Source organism: Sarcophilus harrisii, chromosome 4 (genome assembly GCF_902635505.1).
Source record: "Sarcophilus harrisii chromosome 4, mSarHar1.11, whole genome shotgun sequence".
NCBI lineage: Eukaryota > Metazoa > Chordata > Mammalia > Dasyuromorphia > Dasyuridae > Sarcophilus > Sarcophilus harrisii.
In genome coordinates, this window is record NC_045429.1 from 359879025 (window position 1) to 359892390 (window position 13366).

Below are 13366 nucleotides of genomic sequence, written 5' to 3' on the forward strand. Positions count from 1 at the left end.
TTAAGAATAATTTTTAAGAGTATTAGTGTCTTGACCAAAAATTTGGAGAATTACTGTTATAAAGAATGAGAATATAGAGGGAAAGGCAGCAAGGGGTTGGATTTCTCAACCAGACCACTTTATGTGAGTAATGTGAGTAAAAAAGCCTTTGAGGTGCATACAACTTTGAATGTGAATCTCACCAGAGTCCTCCTGTAAAAGAACATGAATGATGGGGATGTTAATGGGGCAGAAGTTTCCTTTCATTCCTTTCCATTGTCATTCTGTATCTGTAAGGGCAGCTCTGACTTTGTTCTTGAAAGACATGAAGAAACACTCCTATAGTGTGCTTTCTAGAGCCCCCAAGTTGGGGTGCCAAAATATATGGTCTGGACTAGCTCTCTGGAGGATCTCGGACTGGCCCGAGTTCTTGGTCTTAAGGGAGGAGTGATGAAGCAGGAACCCATGAGGATGGTCAAAGATGGAGTTAATTTCAAGTCCTCTCAGTGATTATATCACTACAGCACACTGAGCATGTGCCAATTGTAGAACCATTACATCACCACATCACCACAGCACACTGGGTAAGTGTTAAATAACTTAAAAATAAAAAAGCACCCTGCTATTGATATGTAAATACACCCTTACTTTAAGTTTTCCTTGCTTCAAGTAGAACACAGGTAGTCACCCCCTCCTTGATTTCTCAGGAAAGAGGAGAGCACCAAAAGGACATGGGGAGCTGAACCAGACATTATCAGCAGGTTCTCTCTGGGCTGAAGGGTCTTATACGTTACCCAGAGTTCCCCCACTATCTGTGGCCCTCTACATTCTTCCTTCAGTCACTGACTGTGTATTTCAAGAAGTATGTGCAAGAAATTAGGTGGGGTAGCAGACTTTTGGAAAAGAATAGGAAAGAATTGAGACAAGGTCCTTCTCAAGTAGTGAGTTTCCTCTTCTTCTGTTATTGGGAAGGTAAGGTTAAAGAAAAGGGGGCTAGTTACCACTCTACCCACTCACTACCCATGTACTTCCTCCTCTCTCATACTTGTGGAATATATCTTCTAGGGGAGACAGCAATAATTTTTTTTTTTTAACTTTTTATTGACAGAATCCATGCCAGGGTAATTTTTTTTTTACAACATTATCCCTTGCACTCACTTCTGTTCCTATTTTTCCCTCCCACCCCCCTCCCCTAGTTGGCAAGCAGTCCTATATATGTTGAATATGTCCTAGTATATCCTAGATACAATGTATGTGTGCAGATCCAAACAGTTTTCTTGTTGCACAGGGAGAATTGGATTCAGAAGGTAGAAACAACCCGGGAAGAAAAACAAAAATGCAAACAGTTTACATTCATTTCCCAGTGTTTTTTCTTTGGGTATAGCTGCTTCTGTCCATCATTAATCAATTGAAACTGAATTAGGTCTCTTTGTCAAAGAAATCCACTTCCATCAGATTACATCTTCATACAGTATTGTTGTTGACGTATATAATGATCTCTTGGTTCTGCTCATTTCACTTAGCATCAGTTCATGTAATTCTCTCCAAGCTTCTCTGTATTCATCTTGTTGGAGACAGCAATAATTTTAAGGTCTCCTGACCTTAGGGTACTTCTGTTCTAACAGTCTGTCAGTGATTCTAAATTTTTTGGCTTTGAAATCTGTGATCCTGAGGCCCTCTGATCTAAAAATGCTATTGTTCTGTCAATGACAGTAAAAGTCTTCTGACCTAGGAATAAAATATTTTTTTCCCTTAGGTTTTAGGGAAGATATATTAGTGATTCTGAGACTCTCTAACCTTAGAATATGATTGTTTTGACAATCTTGTCTGTCAGAGATTCTAAAGTCTTCTGGTCAGTGATAATCAATCCTGAGACCACTCCTCAGTTCTACCTCTAGGCCATAAAATTAGCATATCAATAACACGAAGAACTAGATAAATGTTCTTGCTTCAGGTTCCTTGCTAAACTCTCTTGGAATTCAGACCATTTCAATTGGCATTACAACTGCAATACATTTCCCCCCTTGATTTGGATATAGGTTCAAACCTGCAAACCCTTTTGAGACACCTGATGACATCAGTCTGTGACCCCAACCTTTTGAGATTCCTTCCCAATCTCAACATTTGGTGGCCTGGTTCAGCTAGAGTCTGGCCTCCATTGGCTTGATTCCCTCCTTGTCAAGGTAAGCCCCCCAATTTTTTTCTCCCTCAGTTCTATAACTGGGACACCCCAAGCCGCTGGGAGAAAGCTTGTTTGGGTCATCATGAGCTCTATACTCAGCAAGTTTTTTTTTGACTGGAGACACCAAAACTTGGAAATTCTTGCAATTTTTGGCAAAGGTCCTAGGGAAACTTTGCCATCTTTTCACCTTCTCTGAGATGCCAGAGGAGACAAAATGCTGTATGATAAGGTTTTGGCAAAATTTCATGTAAATCTGTTCTATCTCAATTTTAAGAACTGTCTTGTTTCTCCCTAAAACAAAAGAGAAACTTATTTAAGGCAATAGAAATTACAGCTAAGACTTTATTATTATTACTATAAGTATTTAATATTATTATATAATTATTGTTTTATAATTACATATATTTATATAATATATGTAATTATTATTATTATTATAAGACTAATATTGGCTATTAGGAAAATTCTAAAATTGTTAACTAAATTATTTGAAGTTATTGCCATCATATTAAACCTAAAATTGGCAATTACTGTATGTGAAACAAGAGGGATGAGATGAAAGCCTTATTAGTTCACCTCCAAGTGAACACCTTTTTCCCCCTTCACAGAGTGGGGGGAAGTATTAAACAGCACAGACCATGAAAACATTAAGAATAGTTGGGGTGGGCAACAGTAAGCTAACCCCCTTCCCTGGAGTCTTTGTCAACTCCTCCCTAATTTTTAAACTTGCCAGTTCTTTCTTTCTTTCTTTCTTTCTTTCTTTCTTTCTTTCTTTCTTTCTTTCTTTCTTTCTTTCTTTCTTTCTTTCTTTCTTTCTTTCTTTCTTTCTTTCTTTCTTTCTTTCTTTTCTTTTCTTTTCTTTTTTTGCTGAGGCAATTGGAGTTAAGTGACTTATCCAGGATCACACAGCTAGGAAGTGTTAAGTGTCTAAGACCACATTTGAACTCAGGTCCTACTGACTTCAGGGCTGATGCTCTATCCAGTGCACCACTTAGCTGCCCCATTTGTCAGTTTTCTTGAAACCATCAAGATAAACAAGGTCATCAGCCCTGAGAAATGAGCCTGTTCAGAATTTAAAGTTTCTAAACAAGGAATGTGTTTACTGAGAACCTATAAGCTTGTTTAATGATTGATCTTTTGCACCAGGATAAGTTTAAACATATAAAATATGTTAAACAAAAAACAAAAAGTCTTTTAAATAGTATATCTAGTCCTAAGCTGCAATGAGTAGAATTTGCTATTAGAGATAAACTCTCTTGGGACTGGAATTGATAATCTTTTGAGTTTTGAATTTGATTGCCTGACAAGCCACGCCAGTATCTTTGTTAAGAAAATCCCAAATAGAGTCATAAAGAGTTGGATGTGACTGTGAACAACAACAGCAATAACAAAAAAGCTAGTAACTATTATAGATATCAAGAGATTATATCCAGAGAGATCAAGCAATCAACTTTTATTAGGTCCTAGTATGTATAACACACTGTGTTGGGTTGGTAATATACAAACATAAGATAATATAGGTTCCAGCCAAAATAGAATTAATAGCTTAATTATCAAAGTAGATCAGATATATTCCTGAAGACACCAAAGTTATTTCCCATTGATGTCCAGACCTCATCCCTCATCCTTCACTTCTAGGAAAGCACAGAAAGACCAGATGGCTCCCATTTCACTGGAATGGCACCCAAAAGCCTCACTAGGGGAAGTTAACTGGGGTATGGGACAAGATCATTTCTCCCTTAGTTCCAGAGAAAGGGTGAGCCTGAGCAGTTGTGCCAAATTCCTACTTCCACAATTCTTATGTGGTATGAATTATCCAACTTTTCCACTAAAACTCCCCTTCTTTCCATCTCTCTCCCCATTCTGGAATCCATCACACCTTCCCTGAGGGACTTTGTTTGAAGCAAAGATGTCCCTCAGAGCACAGATATACTTCAGGAATAAGGTGATTTTTCTCTGATCCACAGGATTGCTGGCCAAGCATGTGATTGAGGAGTTAAATTGACCCATGTTTAAGGACAAACTAGGGGTTCTGGAGTTTGGAGATATCGCTGACATTTCTGATTGCTTTAGCCCACTCAGGAGGTTCCAACTTTTCTAGGTCATTGTTACAGCTTTCCCAGATGCTGAGACTTGGCAGTCCAGGATGATGTTGTGGCAGAGCCATGTCTGATTCTTTGATACTGCAGTGGTTTGTCATTTCCTTCTCATTTTATAGATGAAGAACTGAGTCAAACAGGGTTAAGTGGCTTGTCCAGGGTCATACAGCTAGTAAGTGTCTGAGGCCAGATTTTAACTCAGGAAGAGAAATCTTCTTGATTTCAGGCCTGGCATTCTATCTAATGTGTGATATAATTGCCCCTTAGCAACAGCAATAGCAACAATAACTGCCATCACCACCATCAGCATAATTTATTTAGTAATTCTTTAATCTATGGTTATCTTCTTTACTCCCCCTAACTCTTTTTTTGAGGCAGATATATTTTGAAAAGTGCTGCTATAAAAATTTTGGTTTGTAGGGGACTTTTCTTTTACCTTCATGGCACATGAGCCTATTAATGAAATATGTGCTTGTCTTATCTTTTTTCTTTCTTTCTTTCTTTCTTTCTTTCTTTCTTTCTTTCTTTCTTTCTTTCTTTCTTTCTTTCTTTCTTTTCTTTTCTTTTCTTTTCTTTTTTTTTAAGATAATGTGTCTTTTTCTGGGACACTGATCTATTTATTGTTGGTGGACTTGTAAACAGATCCAACCATTTTGGAGAAAAATTTGGAACTGTATTCAAAAAGTTATCAAACTGTGCATACCCTTTGATCCAGAAGTGTTACTACTGGGCTTATATTCCAAAGAGATATTAAGGAAGGGAAAGGGACCCACATGTGCCAAAATGTTTGTGGTAGCCCTGTTTATAGTGGCTAGAAACTGGAAATTGAATGGATGCCCATCAATTGGAGGATGGCTGGGTAAATTATGGTATATGAATTTACGGAATATTATTGTTCTGTAAGAAATGACCAGCAGGATGAATACAGAGAGGTTTGGAGAGACTTACATGAACTGATGCTAAGTGAAATGAGCAGAACCAGGAGATCATTATACACTTCAACAACAATACTATATGAGGATCAGTTCTGATGGAAGCGGCTATCTTTGGCAGTGAGAGGGTCCAATTCAATTCTAATTGATCAGTAATTAACAGAACCAGCTACACCCAGTGAAAGAGCACTGGGAAATGAGTGTGGACCACAATTTAGCATTTACACTCTTTCTGCTGTTGTTTGCTTGAATTTTTGTTTTTCTTCCCAGGTTATTTTTACCTTTCTAAATTTGATTTTTCTTGTGCAACAAGAGAACTGTATAAATATATACATATATATTGTATTTAAGATATACTTTAACATGTTTAACATGTATGAGATTGCCTGCCATCTAGGGGAGGAGGTGGAGGGAAGGAAGGGAAAAGTTGGAACAGAAGTGTTTGCAAGGGTCAGTGTTGAAAAATTACCCATATGCATATATGTTCTGTCAATAAAAAGTGATAATGATAAAAAATGTGCCTTTTAAATTTTAACAGTATATTATTTTTCCAATTACAGATAGAGATGTGTTTCAACATTCATTTTTTTTTTGAGATTTTGAGTTACAATTTTTTTCTTCTTTCCTTCCTTACCTCCTTTATCCCCATGTTAATAAGCAATCTGATATAGATTATATGTTTATATTCATTTTAACAAATTTCTAAATGAGCCATATTGGGAAAGAAAAATCAGAACAAAAAACAAAACAAAACAAAATAAAAGTGAAAATCATATGTTTAGATTATCCACTCTGTGGATGTGAATAGCATTTTCCATTCAAAGTTTATTGGAATTACCTTGGGTCATTGTATTGCTGAAAAGAACTAAGTGTATCATGGTTGATTATCACACACTTGTTTTTGCTGTGTATAATGTTTTCCTGGTTCTTATTCCACTCAGCATCAGTTCATATAAGACTTTCTAGTCTTTTTTGAAATCAATCTGCTCATCGTTTCTTATACAACAGTAGTATTTCATTACATTCATATACCATAATTTATTCAAGCATTTCTCCAATTGATGGATATCCACACATTTTCCAATTCTTTGCCACCACAAAAAGAGCTGTTACAAATATTTTTGTACATTTCCATTTCCCTCTTTTATAATCTCTTTTGACAGACCTAGTAATGATATTGTTAGATTAAAGGGTATGCACAGTTTTATAGTCCTTTGGTGTCCATCTTTTCAAGATTCCCCAACACTGACTAGTCTCATTTTGGGCCATTTTTCTCAATTTGCTTGGTGTGAAGTGAAATCTCAGAGCTATTATATGTGTGTGTGTGTGTGTGTGTGTGAGTGAGTGTGACATAGTAGATGTTTTCTTGGACTAGGAGTCAGGAAATCCTGAGTTAAAATCTACCTTGTGGCCCCAAGTATATTACTTAACATCTTTCTGTCTTAATTTTCCCATCTGTAAAATGGGAACAATAACAACACCAATCTCCCAGGGTTTTTGCAAGGATAAAATGAAATAATATTTGTAAAACATTTTGCAAATCTTAAAAAGGAAAGGGAACAAGTATTTTTATTAAATGCTAACTATGTATCAGCACTGTAGTAAGCACTTTGGCGTATATCTGAGCTCAGGTGTGTTCCTGACTCCAGGCCCATGACTTTTTCCATTCTGCCCCCAGCTGCCTTAAAATACTATATTAAAACTAACTTTGATTATTGTTTTAATTTGCATTTCTTTTCTTATTAATGATTTGGAGCATTCTTTCTTATATTGTCAGTACTTTGCAATTTTTCTTTTGAGAACTGTTTATTCATATCTTCTGACTACTCTCTATTGGGAAATGGCATGTGTGTATGTGTGTATACATACACCCATGTTTATATACACGTATACACACATGTACCACATACATAACATACATACATGTATATATAGTATATAAATATACACATATGTATATATGTACACATATGTATATATGTACACATATGTATACATACATTATATATTCTATTTCTCTATATATTGTAGACAGCTAGGTAGTGCAATGATTAGAACATTGGTCTGGAGTTAGGAAGATTTGAGTTCAAATCCACCCTCAGACATTTGCTAATTGTTTGACCCTGGACAAGTCATTTATCCCTTTTTACCTCAGTTCCTCATCTGCAAAATAAGGATACACTGTAGTAAGAAATGTGAAACCCTTTCAGTATTTTTACTAAGAGAACCCAATGCATGGAGTCATGTAAAGATGAGGAGTTGACAATGATTGAACAAAGATAATAAATGATATACACACATATATAGATATATGTGCACACATGTACACAGACATAGATATATTTATATATACACACATACACATTTATACACACATTTATATATACATATAATACATATCACACACAAATGCTGTAATCTCTTGTTTGTTATGATCTCTCAGTTGTTTACATATCTTGTATACCAAAATCTTATCAAAGAAATCTGATATAAAGACCTTTTTTCTCTCCACTGAACTGCTTCCCTTCTTATGCTAAATGCATCTTCTTTGTGCAGGTTGACAAAATTTTCTAAGGAAATATTATTCCTTAGGTCTTTGGAATGTCTCAGTGATTCACACTCTTTCTGTTGTATATTTGTGTTTGTTTGTTTTTTTTAACTCTTAATTGCCTCTTCCCTGAATTATTTCATGTCCTCCCCATTGATCATTTTGCCTCCACATTCAGCCCTCTCCAATCCATAGAAGAAATGATTTTGAAAGCTCTATGAACTCTCATCAATACAATGATCAAAAATGATTCCAGGGCTGACGATGAAAAATGCTACCCATTACAGAAATGTGGGATTTAAGGTGCCAAATGAGCTAAAATGACCTGTGCAAGATCACCTACTTTAACTTTCCCTTCCATAGCCATCTAGGTCCAGTGCCAAGATGCAGATCAGGATGACTGGAGATAGCCTGGGTGAAATGAGAGACACTGGCCTTTTAAGCCAAGGTCTTCAACAAGTCTCAGTTTGACTGAGGTAACACCCATTCAGATCTATCTATCTATCTATCTATAGATATATGTAGATAAATATCTATATCTCTCTATATTTTATATCTATATCTATATTTATGAGTGAAAGACCTCAGGAATCCTGACCAAAATAGAAAAGATTGCCATTTACATTCAGTCTAAGTCAATCAGAACCCAAACAGTGACCAAATGGGTCTTGGCAGAGGACCTGTTGGTGGCCAATGAGAATCACACTAGTTTTTGGTTTACTATGGCTTGTTTCTTAAGAAAGAAATCTAAACTTCCATATCTTGGAAGTGTTCAGAAGTGCAAAAGAGAAAAAAAAATGATATTAAGTGCATCTGTAGGTAAGGGTATGGTACTTCCTGAAACATGCCCTCCAAATAAGGTTATGGGGGTTGGTGGGTAGGACTGGGTGGGGAGAGAAGGAAATGACAAACCATTCTAGTATCTTTGCCAAGAAAATCCAAATAAGGTCATGGTGAATCAGAAACAACCGAATAAACAAAAATCTCCCAGGATGAGAAAGGGACAATTTGTATTCTCCATCAGTGGAGTACCTCTACAAGAATGGCTGTGTCAATAGAATCATTCAATTACTGACATTTTGGACTTTGAGAGGCAGCTAGTATGTAGAGAAAGGAGGGCTCTAGGACCTGGGTTCAATTCTGAACTCTATTAACTATTCTGTGACTTGAGGCAAGCCAGATCTGTTTCCTCACTTGTTAAGGTATTTTGTCAATAAATCTAACTATATAAATTTAAGGAGCTTGAGGGATTAGATTGTTTTATCTTTATATCCTCAGAACTTGACATAGTATTTTACACATTATATACATTTAATAAATATTTGTGGAATTGAATTTTAAAAAATTATTCTCATTTCCTTTTTTGTTCAGTCATTTCAGTTGATGAGGCAAATAGGGTTACATGACTTGCCCAAGGTCTTGAAGTGTCTGAGGCCACATTTGTATTCAGTCCTGATACTCTATTCCTTGAGCTGCCTACCTCCTTCATTTTCTCTTACTAAGCCCCCAAATAAAATTAGAGGCAGCTAGGTGGTATATTGGTTAGAATGCTAGGCACAGAGTCTAAAAGACAAGTTCAAATCCAGTCTCATCTACTTATTGGCTGTGTGACCCTGAACAAATCATATTGTTGAGATTCAAGGGGGCCCCCAAAAGGTTGGGATTACAAACCAAGGTCAAGAGATGTCAAAAGAATTTGCAGACTCCCACCCATCTCCAAATCAAGGGGCAAAGTTTATTATAATTGAAACACCAATTAAAGTGGGTCAAGTTCTAAAAGAAGTTAGCAAAGAACTAGGGGCAAGAAGATAAATTTATAGGAAAAATTTAGAAACCAGGAGCTTCTTGTCACTGATGTGTTACTTTTATGACTTAGAAGTGGGGTTGAGAAGTGGTCTGGTTCTGACTTTGTGCATTGGCACAATATCCATAATTCTCTGGGCAGAGCTGCCGGGAGTTAGGTGAGGTAGAGGGGTGGGAGAGATGTGCTTTACAGGGGTATGTTTTTAGGCTAAAAAGAATATTGTTCTTTGCCTGAGTCACTTCATTATTGTTGCTTATTAGTCTCAGAAACTCTATTATTACTGACCAACAGGCTGTTATCTGACAGTAGGCAGTATTTGTGGCCATAGCACCGTGGTCAGATAGAAATATATTATTTTTAACTAGATCACTCCCAAGGCCAGGTAGCCTTAGGGTTGTTGCTATATCCTCCCTAGGAGTTGCACCACATCAATGTAACCTCAGTTTCCTCAATTGTAAAATGTGGGTTATAATAACTGGGAGCCAGGTTCCCTTCTCAGTGGGAGGGGGCTCATGAGAAAGGGAGAGCTCTGGGCTGGCTCTGCTCCCAGCTCTGCTCTTGAAAAATTCACTGTGGCCAATTCTTCAGATTATACTGTACAGGAAGAGCTTAATTTTGGGCCTGTAAGTCTGAACTGAGAATGATGGATACAGCGGGTAGACGACCAAATTTCAGAATCGTCACAGTCCAGGGACAAGACAGAGTTAAGACAAATGGGGCTTGGGGATCCAGTGGATGACCTTGACATTTTCAATTCTTAATCATGCTCTAGGTCCTTTATATCACCTGCTTCAGCCACCTTCATGATCACTGGAACAATTTCTTCTCATGTCTCCATTTGCTGAGGAAAGTCTTCACACACTTAGGTTAAACACCCCCCCCCCTCCCCTGGAACTCACTGAAGAATTTCAGATTTTTCAGTTACCCTTAACCTGTTTTAACCTGTTGACCAAATCAGTTTACCAGGGCATGACCATTATCCATGCAACAGCTTTTTGGAGCCATGGCTGATGGTTGGGTGAATCAGATAAGTTGCCAGAGGTGGAAAGCAGCCCTGAAAAGGGTTCAGCAACCTTCACATCAAAGGTACAAATCTTAAAAGCCACCCTATATTCGAAACATTTATTACTTGGCAATGGTGAGATCCATGCTCCTGAAGAGACTGGAGCCTTAATTCAGTTTCTTATACCACTAGACTAAGGTCTGATCTAAGCTGTGAAGGAAGCTATTCTATTCTTTTTATATTAGAATATTCCATTCTAAGAAATAGAGCTGAAACAGAAGTCCATTATAGAAAACTGAGATCTAGGGAGATATAATGAATCAGGTTATAATGATAGCAAAATATGCCACTGAAAGTAGGACCAATAATATTTTATTTCAAATGCATTGCAATGCATATATTTCTTTTTTTTTTTATTTAATAGCCTTTTATTTACAGGATATATACATGGGTAACTTTACAGCATTAACAATTGCCAAACCTCTTGTTCCAATTTTTTACCTCTTACCCCCCCCCGCCCAGCCCCTCCCCTAGATGGCAGGATGACCAGTAGATGTTAAATATATTAAAATATAAATTAGATACACAATAAGTATACCTGACCAAAACGTTATTTTGCTGTAGAAAAAGAATCAGACTCTGAAATGTTGTACAATTAGCTTGTGAAGGAAATCAAAAATGCATGTGTGCATAAATATAGGGATTGGGAATTCAATGTAATGGTTTTTAGTCATCTCCCAGAGTTCTTTTTCTGGGCATAGCTAGTTCAGTTCATTACTGCGCCATTAGAAATGATTTGGTTGATCTCGTTGCTGAGGATGGCCTGGTCCATCAGAACTGGTCATCATATAGTATTGTTGTTGAAGTATATAATGATCTCCTGGTCCTGCTCATTTCACTCAGCATCAGTTCGTGTAAGTCTCTCCAGGCCTTTCTGAAATTATCCTGTTGGTCATTTCTTACAGAACAGTAATATTCCATAATATTCATATACCACAATTTATTCAGCCATTCTCCAACTGATGGACATCCATTCAGTTTCCAGTTTCTAGCCATTACAAGAAGGGCTGCCACAAACATTCGTGCACATCCAGGTCCCTTTCCCTTCTTTATAATCTCTTTGGGATATAATCCCAGTAGTAACACTGCTGGATCAAAGGGTATGCACAGTTTGATAACTTTTTGAGCATAGTTCCAAACTACTCTCCAAAATGGTTGGATTCGTTCACAACTCCACCAACAATGAATCAATGTCCCAGTTTTCCCACATCCCCTCCAACAATCATCATTATTTTTTCCTGTCATCTTAGCCAATCTGACAGGTGTGTAGTGGTATCTTAGAGTTGTCTTAATTTGCATTTCTCTGATTAATAATGACTTGGAGCATCTTTTCATATGACTAGAAATAGTTTCAATTTCTTCATCTGAGAATTGTCTGTTCATATCCTTTGACCATTTTTCAATTGGAGAATGGCTTGATTTTTTATAAATTAGAGTTAATTCTCTATATATTTTGGAAATGAGGCCTTTATCAGAACCTTTGACTGTAAAAATATTTTCCCAGTTTATTGCTTCCCTTCTAATCTTGTCTGCATTAGTTTTGTTTGTACAAAAACTTTTCAGTTTGGTATAATCGAAATTTTCTATTTTGTGATCAGTAATGATCTCTAGTTCTGCTTTGGTCATAAAGACCTTCCCCTTCCACAGGTCTGAGAGGTAAACTATCCTATGTTCCTCTAATTTATTAATAATTTCATTCTTTATGCCTAGGTCATGAACCCATTTTGACCTTATCTTGGTGTACGGCGTTAAGTATGGATCAATGCCTAGTTTCTGCCATATTAGTTTCCAATTTTCCCAGCAATTTTTATCAAACAGTAAGTTCTTATCCCAAAAGCTGGGATCTTTGGGTTTGTCAAAGACTAGGTTGCTATATTTGTTGACTGTTTTATCCCTTGAACCTAATCTATTCCACTGATCAACTAATCTATTCCTTAGCCAATACCAAATAGTTTTGGTAACTGCTGCTCTATAATATAATTTTAGATCTGGTACAGCTAAGCCACCATCATTTGATTTTTTTTTCATTAATTCCCTTGAAATTCTTGACCTTTTGTTTTTCCATATGAACTTTGTTGTTATTTTTTCTAGGTCATTAAAATAGCTTTTTGGGAGTCTGATTGGTATAGCGCTAAATAAATAGATTAGTTTAGGTAATATTGTCATCTTTATTATATTTGCTCGCCCTATCCAAGAGCATTTAATATTTTTCCAATTGGTTAGATCAGACTTAATTTGTGTGAAAAGTGGTCTGTAATTTTGCTCATAAAGTTTCTGATTTTCCCTTGGCAGATAGATTCCTAAATATTTTATATTATCAGTAGTTACTTTAAATGGAATTTCTCTTTGTAACTCTGACTGTTGGATTTTGTTAGTGATATATAAGAATGCTGATGACTTATGTGGGTTTATTTTATAACCAGCAACTTTGCTAAAATTGTGGATTATTTCTAATAACTTTTTAGCAGAATCTCTGGGGTTCTCTAAGTATACCATCATGTCATCAGCAAGCAATGCATATATTTCTAAAAAGATAGTGGCAATATATGGGGGAAATGTCAGTTTCTAGTCTTTTCCATCTTGCTTTTTTCAAATATAGTATCTGGGAACACTCCATTCCTTTCCAACTGATGCATGGTCTCCCAGACAAGGTGAATTTACCAATTTCAAGGTATTCTGTGAGTTCACATCTGCTTAAATCCATATCCCCAAAACTGTCACCAATAGGTTTGCTTTTTCACAATAGCCAGAATATACAA